The 18517-nt window shown below is 35.5% G+C and overlaps 1 protein-coding gene across 18 annotated transcripts in view; it reads right to left on the reverse strand.

Annotated features, from left to right (window-relative positions):
* The window catches only part of LOC106878206 (uncharacterized protein KIAA0825), a 189652-nt gene that overhangs the window by 134444 nt on the left and 36691 nt on the right, over nt 1-18517 (reverse strand). For 2 of the 18 annotated variants that reach the window (XM_089357276.1, XM_089357288.1), the window contains one exon: nt 5019-5259. The exons of the other annotated variants lie outside the window; for them this stretch is intronic. The gene's annotated coding sequence lies outside the window, so the exon portion shown is untranslated. Of the gene's footprint in view, nt 1-5018; nt 5260-18517 lie in introns of those variants that run through there. 18 annotated transcript variants of the gene reach the window in all.

Below are 18517 nucleotides of genomic sequence, written 5' to 3' on the forward strand. Positions count from 1 at the left end.
GTTTGTCCCCCCAGCATCGCTTGACAACCGATGGTGGTGTGTTTACGTCCCCGTAACTTAGCGGTTCGGTAAAAGAGACCGATAGAATAAGTACTAGGCTTCCAAAGAATAAGTCCTGGGCTCGATTTGTTCGACTAAAAGGCGGTGCTCCAGCATGGCCACAGTCAAATGACTGAAATAAGTAAAAGAGTAAATCCTGCATTATTTTCAAAATTAATTGAAACAAAAGCAGTGTATCTCAACAGAAATATGGTAAGAAAAGGGATGACTAGTTTTATCACTGATGATTGTGCTCATCATTTTGGTTACTGATTCCACCAAACCAAAATAGCACCATAGTTAAGTAGAGGTCACTGCTGAAGACAGAGTTTGTATTGTATTGTTCCTGTGATCATGAATGAATAAATACACTTTGACATTTTTTCAACCAATTCTATTACAACCATGCAAAACTGGATATTTTTAAAATTATTTTTGCACAAATAAACCACAGAACATTGCACCAAATACTGTGTGTATTCTTCCAAAAATATCCCTTATTAAATTGCCTTTCCACCCTCTGGTGAATTTCCAAAAATTACAAACAAATATGCCATACACAGATATATATATATATATATATATATATATATAGCAAAACTTCTCTGAAACTATAGTTTAACCCTTTGGCATTCAGATTGTTCTGTCAAATATAATGCTTATTCATTCACATCGCTTTAGATTAATCATGCATTATCTCATTGCTGTGATATTGTAGGGTAGGTGCAAGAAGCTGAATCTGGCTGGTTTGAACATAGAGGAGGTAGAATATTTAGGCTGGATTTGACCAGTTTGAATGCTAAAGGTTTAAATTAGCTCTTATTGTCCTTCATCCTTCATAACTCTGAGAAGACACCAAAATACTAGTCAATTTGTACCATGAACAATATAAGATACTTGCGTACTGGTCAAATTGAACCAAGTGCAGTATAAAACACCCACATACTGGTCAAATTGCACCATGTACAACATAAAACACAAGGATACTGGTCAACTTGGAACAGGTACAATATAATAGACACCAACATGCCTGTCAAGTAAACCAAGTACAATGTAACAGGCATCAATATACTGGTCGTGAGCAGTGTAGATAATGCTGCAATATGACAAACACTGTAAGAATATGAGGTATGATCTCTTTCATACCTTTGACTTGTGATACTTTCAAAGATTAGTTGATATGAAATGAGAGCATTGAGCTACAACAGTTTGTTTGCCGGAAGAAGATACAAAATACAAAAAGGAAGATGTTAGCTGTATTTTCCTATTAACAGTTGATCATACAACATCATCTGCATGTATAGGACAATTCAGCAAATCTACTAACAATGCCACACACATTGATTTCAGCCCTATCTCTGCTAATACATTCCTAAAACCAACTTCCAAGAGAGCCTCAATGTAGGCACATCACAGGTAGAAATAACAGCAAAAACCTACTCTACCTTCATAAAGAAAAAGGACAGATTGGATAATGTAACCTGAGATACACTGCACATCTGAACCAAAATAGGATAGTCATGGCTGGAACGTCTTTAATCATAGGTCTGCAGGATTGTACAAGATGAGAGCTGAGCTAAAAACACCCACAACAGTGATAGAAGCCCTCTGCTCATTACTCAATCCCATTGTCAATAGCCATCTTTCTCTTATGTAACCCCACTATAACCAAAACCCCACCTTATCATCAAACAATGGTTTAATGCCATAGTTACAGGAATTTCTATTCACCAACACACAGTTCTTTGATGAAAGAAAAATTAAGCAGATTAACTGCTACTGCTACAAGAGACTGTAGATTTAATAGCATTATTTTCAACATAAATCCGATATTTATCATGTCAGACTAACTAGTTTGCAATGGGTATGCCACATGGTCACTCAATCTGTTGAAATAACAACTAAATTCTTCTTCAAACTACACCCTACTGTCTTAAATAATGAAAAGATATGTTGAATAATGTAATCCTACAATCCTACATATTCTTAAAACAAAGTTCGATGATCACAGCTGGAATGTCTCTTGATCATAGATCTGCTCTATCAGAGCTAACCTGGGGTTAAACAACAACAACAGCAACAACCAATATATGTTTTGTTGAACAGTTAATTGTTAATGGATCACAATAAACTATCAGTGAAACCATCAAATCAATATGCGTCTCAGACAAGTAGTGGTGGTAGGAGTGATGGTGGTGCTGCTGGTGGTGGCGGCGGTGGTGGCGGCGGCGGTAGCGGTAGAAGACAGTAAATACACATTCAGTCACCATTACAGTGTTTTTTCAATATGTTTCTCTTCAAATGCTGCTACCTCAAAGCATTCTCCACTGCCCCCTCTCCCTCCACCCATGCACATCTCCTCCACCTCCCAGCATACACACATCAAACCAGTACATGTGTCTCAGTCATGAAGAAGCACCTGGTATTTATTCTATAAATATTCATTCATTCGCCATTTCCAGTTTTCTTCAGTTTCTTCTCAAAAACTAAAAAAACACAACACAACAAGCCACTGCCAAACAAGCCGACAAGGCTGTTATTTATTCTCTGCGAGTTCTTTTCCATAAATCAATCAATCAATCCAATATGATAATAATAATAATCATTTCAAATTTTTCCACAAGGACAGCAGTTTTGGGGGAGGGAATGAGTCGATTACATCAACCCCAGTGTTTAACTGGTACTTATTTTATTGACCCCAAAATGATGAAAAGTAAAGTCAACTTCAGTGAAATTTTTACTCAGAATGTAATAAGAATAATAATAATAATCCTTTCTACTAAAGGCACAAGGCCTGAAATTTTGGGGGAGGGGACTAGTCGATTACATCAACCCCAGTGTTTCACTGGTACTTAATTTATCGATCCCGAAGGGATGAAAGGCAAAGTTGACCTCGGCGGAATTTGAACTCAGAACACAGTGACAGGTGAAATATCACTAAGCATTTTGTCCAGGACGCCCACAATTCTGCCAGCTCACCATCTTAATAATAATAATAATAATAATAATAATTAAAAACAAAACATATTTGTTAAATGACATGAACAGTGAAGCAGTGTTTTTTTTAACTTTTTCTAAATTCTATTCTAGAAAATGTTTTACAGATCCTACAGAATTAATATCACATCACTTATCAACATCATCATCTTTCAATGTCCATGTTTCCATGCATGGGTCAAATAAAATTTGTCAAGGGTCAGATGCCCTTTCTATTAGGGCCACGCATATTATGTCAGAAGACTGAAAATGAAAGACACCACCTGCACAATAACAACACAAAGTTACAGCTCTCACACAATGTCAAAACAAGGAGATACTAACGTGTACGCACACACACACACACACACACACACACACACACACACACAAAACAGGTTCCTTTTAATTTCCATTAACCAAATCCATTCGCAATGTTTTGGTTGGGTAAGAGTTATAGCTGAAGACACTCGCCCAAGGTGTCACATGAGATTGAACCTGAAACCATGTGGTTGGACAGCAAACTACTTACCACACAGCCACATCTGCACCTACATCATTTATGAAGATAAAAAAGTTAACTAATTCTTTTAAACGCCACAGAGTACTATGAATGAATAACAAATTGAACTGAAGAAAAAAAAAAAAACAAGAAAATGTTTGACTCAGTACATAAAAAACATGTAAACTGAACCAATTAGGAAGGAAAAAACCATTAACAGGAAAATCAATAATAGATATGAACGTAAAAAGGTTAAATCTACATATGTAGAATAATAAAGCACTTGGGTGTGCTTTAATAAGTAATTTTTAAGAGATAGTTAATAATTTGAATCCAGAAAACAATTTCCACTCCCACCACCAATGCCACCGCTAGGATGAAATGCCATCTTGCATCCTAGATTGAGAAGCTTTTTATTAAAGAAATGTTAACATGTGTAAGGAAACCACAACAAGTTTGCAAACAAGTGTCAAGAGAAGCACACCTATACTAGTAGTGTAATGGTCTTTGAGCCCTTAGAATTTAATCCAGCTCTATTGGGCCCAAATATTCTACCTGTTTTATCGTCAAACCAGTCAGATCAGACTTCTCATATCATCATTCAACATCTGTTTTCCATGCTGGAATGTGTTGACCAGAGCTGATAAGCCAGAGAGCTGCACTAGGCTCCAGTTGTCTGTTTGGTTTGGTTTCTATGGCTGGATGCCCTTCTTAATGCCAATCACTTTACAGAGTGTACTGGGGTCTTTTACATGTCACCAGCATGAGTACCCTTTTACATGTCACCAGCACAGGTACCTTCTGTGTGTCACTGATATGGGCGCCTTTTACATGCGACCAACATTAGCCATGACTGTGATTTCACTTAGCACAACGTGTCTTCTCAAGCATAGCAAATCACCAGAAGTCTTAGTCACTAGTCATCACAAAGCTACAAAATAATGCATTAAAGGGTTAAACCTTCATACTCCAATTCACAAGGTTTCATATTAACTATAATATTCTGAAAAATACTAGGCCCCATCCAAATACTATCAACATCTAAAAAATATTCCTCCTTTATTAATGACACAATACACAATAAAATAGATTTAGTGTCCATGTCAGTTTCTTTTTCTTTGACTTGGTGTTGAAAACATTATTTTAATGCATGAATCAGATGGAATTTGTTGAGGCAAATTTTCTACAGTCAGGTGCCCTTCCTGTCACTAACCTTCACTTGTTTCCAAGCAAGGTATTTCCCATGGCAAGACATGTTTTTCACAGAAAACTGGAAACAAACAACATAACTTGTATGCTGGTGCTACACATTTACAAATATCACATAATATGAACAGAGGGGTACGCTCAAACACACCTACATATATATATATATATATATATATATATATAAACACACACATATATGTATACATGAAAGGCTACTGCACAAAGGAACTGAACCCAAGACCACATCGTTGTGAAGAAAGTTTCTAAACCACATGACAATGCCTGTACCTACATATAATCACCGTCTTAATGTTCATCTTCCAATTTGGCTTCATTTGGACAGTTTGACAGAATGAATGAGCCAAAGGACAGCATCTTGCTCCAATGACTGCTTTGACATGGTTTCTATTGCTTGATGCCCTTCCTAACACCAATTACTTTACAAAGTGTAGTGGATAGTTTCTTTGTGGCACCAGCTCTACTGAGGTTGCCATGCAGCTTGTAAGGCCAAGACCCTCTTCAGGTGAGTGGGGCTGTAATAAAAACAAAGGTGGCTTTATGCTAAGAAATGAGAGATTAAAGTATGAAAGAAAGGACCAGAATAGAACAGATGTCTTGCTGAGACAAGCTGCAAGGCTACTCACATTATAAAAGAGTTAGTGGGAGTAATTGGGGAGGAGTTGGAAAATAGAATGTGAGAGATATTGAGAAGGTGAACAGGAGTGGGGACAGAAGAGGGAGTGAGGATGGGTAGAATGTGCATGGGTGTATGAGGAATGTAAGGGATGGTTAGAGAAGGGGAATAGATGGGACTGCAAGTATAATGAATGAAGAACAATGATTGAGGAATGGTCAATGATAAATATGCATAGGAGGGAAAGTAGGTGATGACTGCAGAGACTGGATTAGGTTGATCATATTAATCCCAGTGCACATTTTCAAGGCTGGTACTTGTACTGCTCTTTTTTCACTGGACCACTAATTTACAGGGATATAAACCAACACTGGTTGTCAATCACACACACACACACATTGGGTTGCAATGCAGCTCCCATCTCACCAAATCCACTCTTAAAGCTTTGGTTGGCCCAAGACACAGTGAAACTGAACTGAAACCACGTAGTTGTGAAGCTAATTTCTGTTCTATACAATTATGATTAATTAGGTAAGTAATAGCTTATTCATTTTTTATTTTGCCATAAAACATTTAAGGGGGGGGGGAGAAGGCTTCCAGAGAAAGTATACCAGAAATGTTTTGCTTTATCTCCAGTGTACCACAAAATCACAAAAGCTAAGATCAATTCTATTAGAGTCTTCACTCCTCCTGTAAACAACTAAACTTATCAAGCTGTTTTACAAGCTCACTTTTGGACTAATTATTACCAACACACACTACCATCAGGTTCCTCAGATTCTAGATTCATAAGGCAATGAGCTGGCAAAATACTCAGCGGCATTTCGGTGATCTGTACATTGTGAGTTCAAATTCTACCAGGGTCAATTTTGCCTTTCATCCTTTCAGGGTCGATAAAATATGCACCAGTCAAACACTGAGATTGATGTAATCAAGTTATCCCTCATCCGGAATTGCTGGCTTTGTGCCAAAATTTGAAATCAATAGTAAGGTAAATATAGGGAGCAGTTTAGAGGCAGACATATAATCTTAATGAGCAGGGGATTATTAACTTATTTCGAACCCTAGTTGAAGTGAGTTTACTTCACTTATTCTTTCAATGACCTTGGAAAAAGCATAAAAGTCACAAATATTCTGTATCTTACTTTGCACTAAAATATTCAACCTTTATGTCAACTCAAAACATAATATTAAATTTAGAGTGAGAACAGGAATTGGGCTACAGTCTATCTGAACATACAAGCTTGTTCAAATCTCTAGTTGAAGATATCATAAAGAATTGCACAGAATTGCACAGTTGCTGCAAGTTTAAAACACTATGCATTGCAAACTCCATTAAAAGTGGTATGAATGTCACACAATATTGTCCATTTTCTTATATTAAAAGAAAATTTACGATTCTATGTCACCTAAGGATTTAATATTAATGCACAGTTATAACCGAAGCAGAGATAAAATTACCTTATGATGAATGGTGAAAACTAAATTAGTTTTATTCTTGTCATTGTGGCAGTTGGAGTAGCTTGATACGGTCTTAATTAAGATCATGAATATGAGGAATTTTATCAAACTGTCTTTATGAGTTGGACTGGAGATTAAAAAAATAAAATGAAATATATTAGCATGTCATGAGAAGAGGAGATATACTTCTAACAAAACCCTTCATTCACAGCTTCCATTATCAGAATCATCGTTTTAATGAACACTTTTCCATGCTTGCATGGGTTAGATGAAATTTGTTGAGGCAGATTTTCCAACAGCTTTGTGTGCCTCGTATCACCAATTCTCACCTGCTTCCAAGCAAGGTCATAGTTCTCCATGACCTGAGATGTTTTCACAGAAGATTGCAAATGAATAACACTGCTTGTGTGACAACAAACACTTACAACTATCACCAGCTAGCAAGACAAGGCACAAACACACACACACACACACACACATATATATATATATATATATATATATATATATACATATATATATATATATACAAATATATTATATACATATATACACAAATATATATACATATATTTTATACATATATACACCAATATATGTATATATATATATATATATATATATATATATACACACACACACACACACACACACACACACACACACATGGACACACATATACAAATACAAAGACACAAATGTCTCTCTCTTGATATATAAATAGATACACACACATGCAATCTTTCAGTTTCCATCTCACAAATCTATTCACAAGGCTGTAGTAGAACTTGGAAGACACTTGCCTGGAGTGTCACATAGCAGGATCGAACACCAAGTCATGCAGTTGAAAAGCAAACCTTTCAACTAAACATCCATATCAGCACCAGATGCTAGATATTTCCTCTCTCACTAACACACGGCTTCTTTTTTTTTTTTTTTTTCCCCCTATTATCATTTGTTAACTCAATCCATTATTATTCTCTTCAAACTCTACTGACTATATTTCATTAGAATTTTTTTTTTTTTCTTTTTTCAAAAAACACAAAATCCAATTCCGATTTGCGTTTTGAGAACAAATCAAAGAATCAATAAAACACACATTTATATGCTAGCCTTAGCTTAGTTCCAGATCAGCCTGAACCAGCAGGCCTATGATCAAAGACAGTCCGCCTTCTATTCAAATATATTTTATGTAGGACAACATTATCTGCTGTCTCTTTGCTCTTTTTAAGATACCAGGGTAGGATTTTGAGAGAGATTTGGCTGCAGTTTCTAGCAGAAAGAGCTATCATGTAGAATAGAAGTGGCTTATGTTGACAATAATGATGGGGGTGGGTATTTTGTTAATTCTTATCGTTTAACCATTCTATGTCTGCCCAGGTATAGCAGTCATGACCATCCTGTCTTTTGAATTTAGATATAGTTGATCTCAAACAACAGTCTAATATATCCTTCCTTATTTAAAATTCAATGAGGATTTTTACTGCTATTTCTAGCAAGTTGAGTAACTATATTAGAGACTCTATTTGGTTTATATTTTATCTTTTACTTGTTTCAGTCATTAGACTGCAGTCATGCTGGGGCACCACCATGAAGAATTTTTAGTCAAATGAATCAACCCCCTGATACTTATTCTATCAGTCTCTTTAATCAAAGTGCTACATTATGGGCACATAAACAACCAACATCAGTTGTCAAGCAGTGTAGGAACAAACACAAAAACACATAAATACAACCGGTTTCTTTCAGTTTCTGTCTATCAAGTCCTCTAACAAGGCTTTGGTTGGCTCGAGGTTATAGTAGAAGACACTTACCCAAGGTGCAATGCAGTGGGACTGAGCCCAGAATCATGTGGTTGGAAACCAAACTTCTTACCACACAGCCATGCCTGCAGCTATGTTTATGTTTAAATTTCCAAACAAAATGTGACTGAATACAAATGATCTCACATTGCACAATACCCGGGTGAAACAGAAAACTAAACTAATTTTAAAAACTGTAATTCCAGTTCAAACATGAAATGAAATTAAATAAAAGGAAAACTGCAATTTTAATTTAAATCAATATGATAATCTAAATATTTTACCATTTCAAATTCTTCAAACAAATGCCTGACCTAAAACATCGGAACTCACCTCTCTACATCCTACCTAAACATCTTATTTCTCATTTTTCTTTTTTTGGTATTTCTCTACTGACATAACCACTGCTTACTTTCTCATTTAGTTTTTACCTTTAAATTTCCAAATTTTATTCCCCTAGCCCACATCCACCAACAATGAATTGGGTAGTGCAAAAACAAAAAAAAATAAAATCTAAATTTTATGCAACTGAAATTTCAAAACCAAAATCATGATTAAAAACAAAAATTTAATCAAAATTTATAGCATAAATTCAATATTAGTCTGAACCCATCTTATAAATGACCATTTCTCATTAGGTTAATAAACTAAGTAACAGGAATAGGTGAAGCTGATTCAGCAGACCTCAAACCTATCCATTACATGCATGTGCATGCGCATGTGTGTGTATGTGCATGTATGCATGCATGCATGCACGTGTAGTTAAGAGACTTGCCTCCTAACCATATAGTTTGGATTTAGTTCCACTGCACAGCACTTTGGCCATATATCTTCTACAAGAGCCTCAGGTCAACCAAAACCTTGTGAGTGGATTTGGTATACAGAAACAGAAAGAAGCACATGTGTCTTGTATATGAGGTATCATAGCATGTATGTCTTATATATAAGAAATCACAACTTAGTAGCTGTGCACTACAGAGCAAGAAATGAGATCCTGATATGCTAAAATCAGAAACCCTGTTTAATTCTTCATCAGAGACAACCTGGTGTATATGCACACATCACTAATACCCCATGAGAAAAGCATGAACATTACACAAGTCTGTCCCACTTCTTTCCAAAACAAATTCTGCAGCATTGAGCCATTGTACCCTAAATAATAAATGTATTATTTCTCTCAAATTACATTGTTAATACTCTTGGGGAAATACCAGATGAAGTACCAAGAGAATAGCTCTGGTAAAAATCTCAGTTTTCATACTTTCACTTACTTTATACAATGTCTACTACTAAAGAAAAAATGGTTTAGATGTTTACTATCATCTGGCTTAATGCCACGTTTCTAGGTTCAAATTTTATCAGAAGAAAAAAGAGGAGGGGTGTAATTTACCTGAGACTCTCTTTACAAATGATTTTATATAAATTTTAGTACATGGGAGTTGGGGAGGGAGCAGTGTTTAACATAGGCAGTAGTGGCCCTAGGGAGCAGTATGAGTTCATAAAGGAGCAACAAATGTCAAATGGGAATTGAGTGTTTAGTGCGGGGTGGGGCAAGGTTTTCTTTGAAATAAAAATATTCAAACCAAATCCAATGCATGTATTATAACACTTTAGCGTTCAGATTAATCTGTCAAATGCATTGCTTTGTTTTGACTTAATCATGCATTATCTCATAGCTTCATGATTTCAATGATGTGATTGTTTCTTTTTAGAATGACATTGTAAGGTAGGTATAAGAGGCCAGATCTGACTAGTTTGAACATAAAACAGGTAGAATATTATGGCCAGTTATGGCCGGTTTAAATGTTAACAGGTTAAGCACATTTTCAAAAATAACTTCCACACCTCCACCCATGCCCATCTCTCACTAGATCCATCTCTACTCCCATCACTAATCATCTGTTACTTGCCTCACACAATTATGAATTATTTATCCACCCTTTCTCCTCCACCCCTCTCAATCCATTGTTTGTATTCTACCTTGAACTCACATTCTTGTACTCTGAGACTACACTCTGGCACCCCATTACAACCATCTTACCTCCTACCCAGCTACTCTCATCCAGCCTCATATAATGTGGGGTAACCACATTATATGAAGTTCTATAGCAAGACATCTGGGCTAGTCCTTCTCTCTTCAACACCTGGCATAAAGCCATCTCCCACTCTCTCAACTACACTCCATTCAATCGAGAGGGTTTTTCCCTTTCTTTTCTTTTTCAAGTAAGTTACTTGGTAACCTCACTAGTGCCATGAAAAATTGTACCAGGTACATACTGTAAAGTAGCTGGCATTAAGAAGGGCATCTAGCCATTAATAACTATACCAAAACCGACATTAGAGCCCAATGTAGCCCTGCAGATTGTTGGATCCAATCAAACCGTCCAATCCATTCCAGCATGGAGGAATGGGTATTATGATGATGATGAATCTATTAAAGTTAAAATATAAGTTGGACATTGTATTATCAATGAGCAAAAATAGACTGATTACACTTCAAAGTCCAACAGACTCATTAACACAAGTTGTCACCTGCAGTAATAATTTCCGTAGAGATATTACAAACATTTTTCCATGCCTGGATCAGATCAGATGGAATTTGTTCAGCTGGACTTTTTACAGCATGATGCCCTTCCTGTCACCAAAACTTATCTGTTTCCAAGCAAGATAATATTGCCCCTGGCCAGACACGGTTTTTTACGGAAAACTGGAAGTGAACAACATCACTTCTATGATGGTGATGCTCATTTACAATCATTACATGATGTCAAGACAAGGGTACACAGAAAAATACATACACACACACACATATATATATATGATCAAAGCCTTGTGAGAGAAGTTTGTAGCCAGCAGGTTAGCAGCAAATGAAACAAGCCTGTCATATATATTATAGGTCACAAAACCTCCCAAAACTAGAAACATTTAAGTATTATCCTAGCTATAATTAGACTCCCAATGAAGACAATCACACAATATCAATATATGTAATACAACATATATACCCAGAGAGCTGTTGTACAGCAAGCTCATGCAGGACTCACACAAACAAGGAAGGCCTAAACTGAGGTATAAGGACAATCTGAAAAGCAACCTCAAATGAAGTGGCATTAGTTCATGTGAACTTGAGGTCTCTGCAGTAGATAGATCAACGTGACAGTCTCTCACCTCACAAGCAGCAGCTGCCTTTGAAGAGAACCAGCAACAGTGGTTTGCTGTTGCAAGAAACAGCCATCACAGAGCAGTGTCCACCTCAATCCAAACAACAGACTACCATTGTGACACCTATGGGTGCCTGTGTGCTTCCAGCTTTGGACTGTAAGAGTTACATGCACTCTCATCACTGAGAACACAGATCTGTCATCACCAAACACCGAAGGACTACCAAGAATTCTACAAACAACAAAATCACCATAAACTAAGTTCAACCTTACTAGAATGAAGAACAACTCACAAGACCACACGATATAAAAGTTACACACACACACACACACAAACGACAGGCTCATTCCAGTTTTTGTCTACTAAATTCACTCACAAGGCTTTGGTCAACCTAGGGCTATAATAGAAGATACTTGCCCAAGGTACCCAAGACCACATAGTTGGGAAGTGGACTTCTTAACCACATAGCCATGCCTGCACCAATCTATGACAATTGACAATATTATGATTAATAAACCACAGGGTGACATTATTTATTTTGCAAAACATGTGAAGTGGGGGTGTAAAACACCATACAATGAAAGGGGGTAATGGATTGGCAGAATTGTTAAAGAATTGTTAAACTAAATGCCTGCAACATTTAGTTATAACTGTTTACTTTCAGAGTTCAAATCCTGTGAAAGCCAGCATTTGACTTTCATTCTCCTAGAGATGAATGAAATAAAGTAGTAGTGATGTAACTGGAATCGATTTAAATTTCCTATACAGTGTTGCTGTACATTTGAATGGAATTATAATAGAAGCCTAATGGATATACAAATAGATATAGAATAAAAAGCAGAAAAGCATAAATTTCCTAAGTAGTTCAACAGCTGTTTCATTAGCAATAAAAAATCATTAAATCCATAATTATATAATTAAATTCCAGTACTCTAAGTTACTTCTGATCATTCAGCTGGTAATCTGAGCTAGTTTTCCCTTGAATTATTTATTGTCTGAATATATTTTGAAATAATATATGAAAGTTATGAAGGAAATGCTTATTGTTATGTTCTCCCTCCTTTTTATAAATACAAAAGCCTTGCGAGTGGCACATACAAAAATGGCCATCTCAAGCTTAAGTATTTCCTTTCATTTCTAAGTCTTATGCGAATACTTCAAATGACTTAAACTTCATACATACATACAGACAATAAATGTGTGTGTGTGTGTGTATACACACATGTATGTATATATAAAAACTCGACTCCATCGACGGGTGCACCTAAGAGGTTCCCCTCCAGGGTACAAGTCTGGGCAGAAAGTTTCCTCACTGGCAAATGCACAACCTAGGGTTGTCTTTATTGAGGACCAGAAGTCACTCATGCATACCAGCCTCCCCTCTCCATGCCACTGGTGTTATCCAAGGGAAAAGCAAAGGCTGATACAGATTGGCACCAGTGACGTCACAATTCATTTCTGCAGTTGAGTGAACTGGAGCAACATGAAATAAGGTGTCTTCCACAAGAACACAACATGCAGCCCGACCCAGGAATCGAACTCACAATCTCATGCTCGTAAGCTTGACACTCTTACCACTGAGCCATGTGTCTTCACTGTATGTATGCATGTGTGTGTATATATATATATATATATATATATATATATGCACACACACACACACATATATATATATATATATATATATATATATATATATATATATATATATATATATATGCATATATATGCACATACTTGGAAATGGATGCGTGGCGTTCAATCAAATAATGATATAAATAATATATATACATATGCATATGGGTACAGGACGTCACCAACAGTAAACAACATGAAATACATCAGTTGTCAAGTGATGGTGGGGAGGACAAACGCAGACACAGAAATACATATATACAAACATACATGCATATACATATATATATATATATATATATAGACTTCTCTATATATTTGTATTTTATTCGCATATATATTTCTACCTTCTGTGTTTTTATGTATATGTATATTTTTATATGTTTAAGAACCATGGTAATATTTATATATGGTCAAATGTTTGAGGTATGATGTTATATATAAATTCGTTGACTCAAATTTGATGTTTTTTCTATGATTAATTTTTTTTTTCATCTTTTTGCAGTCCTATAAACCCTTTTGTTTCCATAAAAAAAGACAAAAATTATTTCTTGTCTTACATATATATATATCATCATCATCATCATCATCGTTTAATGTCCGCTTTCCATGCTAGCATGGGTTGGATGATTTGACTGAGGACTGGTGAAACCAGATGGCTACACCAGGCTCCAATCTGATTTGGCAGAGTTTCTACAGCTGGATGCCCTTCCTAACGCCAACCATTCAGAGAGTGTAGTGGGTGTTTTACGTGTCATACATATATATGCCGGGCTTCTTTAAGTTTCTGTCTACCAAATCCACTCACAAGGCTTTGGTCAGTCTGAGACTATAGTAGGAGACACTTGCCCAAGGTGCCATGCAGTGGCACTGAACCCAGAACCATGTGTTGGGAAGCAAGCTTCTTACCACACAGCCACGCTTGCGCCTATATATAAATAAATATAAAAATGGAACAAAAACGCAATAGAGGACATTAAAACATTCAGACAGATAGACGATACAAAGGCGGACAAAAGAAACAGCAATTAGAAGGACAGGCAAAAAAAAGACGGGTTATTCATGGCTTTCTTTCGTCAGTCAAGTTCCAGAAGTCACAACCATTTCGGGCAGTTACACTTGAGATGGTACGATCTGGTTGCCCCCAAAAAAGTCTAAGCTAGGAGCATTAGACTCCTTTGTAAAAAAGCTAGTGAATGTGTACAGCAACAAAGACAAAAAAAATGGAGAACATGGTACACAATTATGAATACAAACAACAAGAAATAACAACAGGTGTCTTTCAACTGAGAATGGATCAAATTGAGCCGACGTGTATAAAATGAAAGCTTAAATGCAGGAACATAGGAGATGGACATAAGAGGTGTTGGCGGTTGGCAGTCAGGCCAAGAAAAAAAGATTATGGCTGGCCAGACACTGGTCACGTGGATGGAGGAGAGATCAGTGGGGGGCAGTGGGATTGAAAGATTAGAAAAAAATCAGAGACAAAGAGAAAGGTACAGGGGAGATAAACGAGTGGGAAATAGTGGGAGTTAAAGAGAGGGCCAAGAAATGTGAAAGAGGAGGAGCGAGAAAAGGAAGAAAAGTCAGAGGGGGAATAAAAGATAGAGTAAGAGTCCTACAAAATTTAGATACATACCTACTATAAGATGAGCACAAGGGTGTACGTATGCCGCTAAATATATATATAAATAAATATAAAATGGAACAAAAACGCAACAGAGGACATTAAAACATTTGGACAGATAGACGATACAAGGCTGGACAAGAGAAACAACAATTAGAAGTACAGGCAAATAAAGATGGGTCATTCGTGGCTTTCTTTCCTCAGTCAAGTTCCAGAAATCACGGCCATTTCAAGCAGTGTCTATAAATATATTTATATTTTTACATACACACACGTGTGTGTGTGTGTGTATGTGTGTATATATATATATATATATGTATATATATATGTATATATATAAATAAATAAATTTATACTATACAAACTACTGCACATTAATCTGGCTTTGAACAGGTTGCTACATCCTTGTTACTTGCGTGAATTTTGCTACCCTGGTAACTGTTTATTGAATTTTCTGTGTTAACTGACTGCAAACAAAGGAAAATTCATTCATCCATTTATATATACATATATATATATATATATATATATATATATATATATATATATATATATATATATATATAATATATATATATATATATAAAATCATCATTATCACCATCATCATATAAAATCTGTTTTCCATGCTGGCATGGGTTAGATGGTTTGATTGCAAACTCTTCAGTTTACTGAGGAGCTACACCAGGTTCCAATCTGATTTGGCATGTTTTCTACAGCTGGATGCCCTTCCTAACACCAACCACTCTAAAAGTGTAGTGAGTGCATAGGTACCAATTATGTAACACTGGCATCAGCCACAACTACGATCTCATTTGTCTTGACTGGCCTTCTCAAGCACAGTATATTGCCAAAGGTCTCAGTCACTTGTCCAGAATGTAAAACCCTATAAGGTTGCAAATATCAGCGCTGTCATATGCCCTCATTGCGACGTTGAAGGAGCCTTCAGGATCAGTTTGTTTGACCTTGGTTGAATCCTGGTTGAACAGTAGTGTTTTCCTAGTGTGCATAATTATATCTATTTCTCAGTCACTTACGTCAGTAATTCATCTAGCATATACTAATGCCTTATCAAGTAACATTTTCAATATCAATGGAGAAAAGTCTACTATATCGAATTGTATAAACTTAGCTCTAAAAGTGCTTCATTTGGTCTCAAACCAATGTAACACCTCGATTGTGTTATGCCATGAAGAGAAATTAGATACCTTCCTTATGTCTTTATTAACCCTTCTTAGGATGTGTTTACTCACCAGTCCGATTTCAGACTTGGCACAGTTAATCAGGCACCATTTAGGGCTGGAAGCAAAGTTCAGGTTGTGATCCTTGACAGTTATAAAGGCATTACCTTTAGCTAGTATTTCTGCCCTGTTGGCAAATGTCTAGGTCGGTGGCTATTCGTCTTGCTTCATTATTGATGTTATCATAGGTATGTGGTGCAGCCCGTCTATATTTTTGTGTGATGTTGTTCTCTAAGAGCCTGTTGTAGTGGTCATTATCTATCTTATAAAGGTTATTTGTCTTATCTGAAAATAGTAGCGTTCTATCTGTATTCTTAAGGAGGTGTATATCGGATCTAAGTCTACGTTGAAAGGTGGATGAGGACTTACAGAACTTAAGGTTTGGTATAATGCCCAACAGGTCTACTTCGAAAGCTTCAAGTTCTTTGATCTTGGGTGAGAATCTTCTAGACCTGATGTTAAAGTGGTCTTTGTCTGAGAGTGGTGCAGCTTGGGCAAAAAAAAATGCTTTCCACCTCATGCTTCTTATAATATATATCAATAATTTTTCAAAGTAGTATTCTTTTGCATAGCTTATATATATAGATGTAGATTTAGATATATACATATGTGTATATATATATACACATACATACATATACATAGATGTGTGTGTATGTATATATATATATATATATATATATATATAGATACACACACACACACACACACACACACACATACATACATACATATATATATATATATATATATATATATATATATATATATATATATATATATATAGATGTAGATATATACATGTGTATATACATAGGTTATGAGAGGTAATGATGTCAAGAAGATTTCAGAACATTTATAAAGAGAAAGTCTTACAGTTGTTTCCAGGATAATTTATATATCCCTTCATCGGATACATACAGATGTATGTATGTATATATATATATATATATATATATATATATATGTATATATATATATACATAGATGTAGACTTAGGTATATACATATATATATATATATATATATATATATATATATATATATATATATATATATAATAATAATAATAAAAGAGTTACGACGCAAAAACGTATATATTCAAATGAACATATTTATCTTCTTCAATATATATTTCAGTATAAAGAATTCATTAAGAGCCTTAATAAATCAAAATTTCTTTACACATCATTCAGGAATAAATATAACATCAGAAAAAATACATTCGGTTTAAAAACACAAATCGTTCATGGCGAAAAAATTTGTTCATTTGAATATATACGTTCTTGCATCGTAAACTCCTTTATTATTATTTATATAACCAAAAGGATCGATTCTTGAAGAGTCTGCATACCTTCACTGTCGTTTTTTTGCTGCTATTTTGGTGATGATTTTTTGAGTTAGCTTACCAATTATTTTTGTTGGTAGTTAATTTATAATATATTGATATATATATATATATATATATATATAGATGTAGATTTAGATATATAAATATGTGTATATATATATACATATAATATGTATAGGTGTATATGTAAGTATATGTGTATATGTATGTACTCTTTACTCTTTTACTTGTTTCAGTTATTTCCCTGCGGCCATGCTGGAACACTGCCTTTAGTCGAGCAAATCGACCCCAGGACTTATTCTTATATATATATATATATATATATATATATACCCACTCACCATCACATTTTTACAATAAGAGGTCTTGTCAAAATATATTCTGTATATCTCTAAAGTTATACAACCCTCTATGTATGTGTCTATATATGCATGTGTGTGTGTGTGTGTATGTATAGAATGCATGGCAATGAAAATCCTTTCATGAACCATGCTAATTCTATAAGACAGAAAGAAAGAAAGAACAACAACAACATTGAGCTACTCAACAGGAGTTGCGGTCTGAAATCAGCTGTGTAACAAAAATATGCTTGATGAAATTTGATCAGCTGTCTTTTACATCCCCTTTATTTTCCACCACTACCGCTGCAACCATCGTCATCACTCTGCAATGCTGCCATTGATTCACAAACTCTTCATATTACTCCTCTACTACATCTGTCAGATGAACCTATGACGAAACCTCAGTGTGGTTGTTCGACATGCTGAGAAATAGCAACCAAATCTTTTCTCTGAATTAACAGCTATACTGTCTTAGATAAAGACACGTTATGTAATGCAATGCTAGGTGACTCTAAGATTGAGTGAGTTGGCAGGGTT

This window comes from Octopus bimaculoides, chromosome 9 (genome assembly GCF_046866305.1).
Source record: "Octopus bimaculoides isolate indiv1 chromosome 9, ASM4686630v1, whole genome shotgun sequence".
Classification (NCBI taxonomy): Eukaryota; Metazoa; Mollusca; class Cephalopoda; order Octopoda; family Octopodidae; genus Octopus; species Octopus bimaculoides.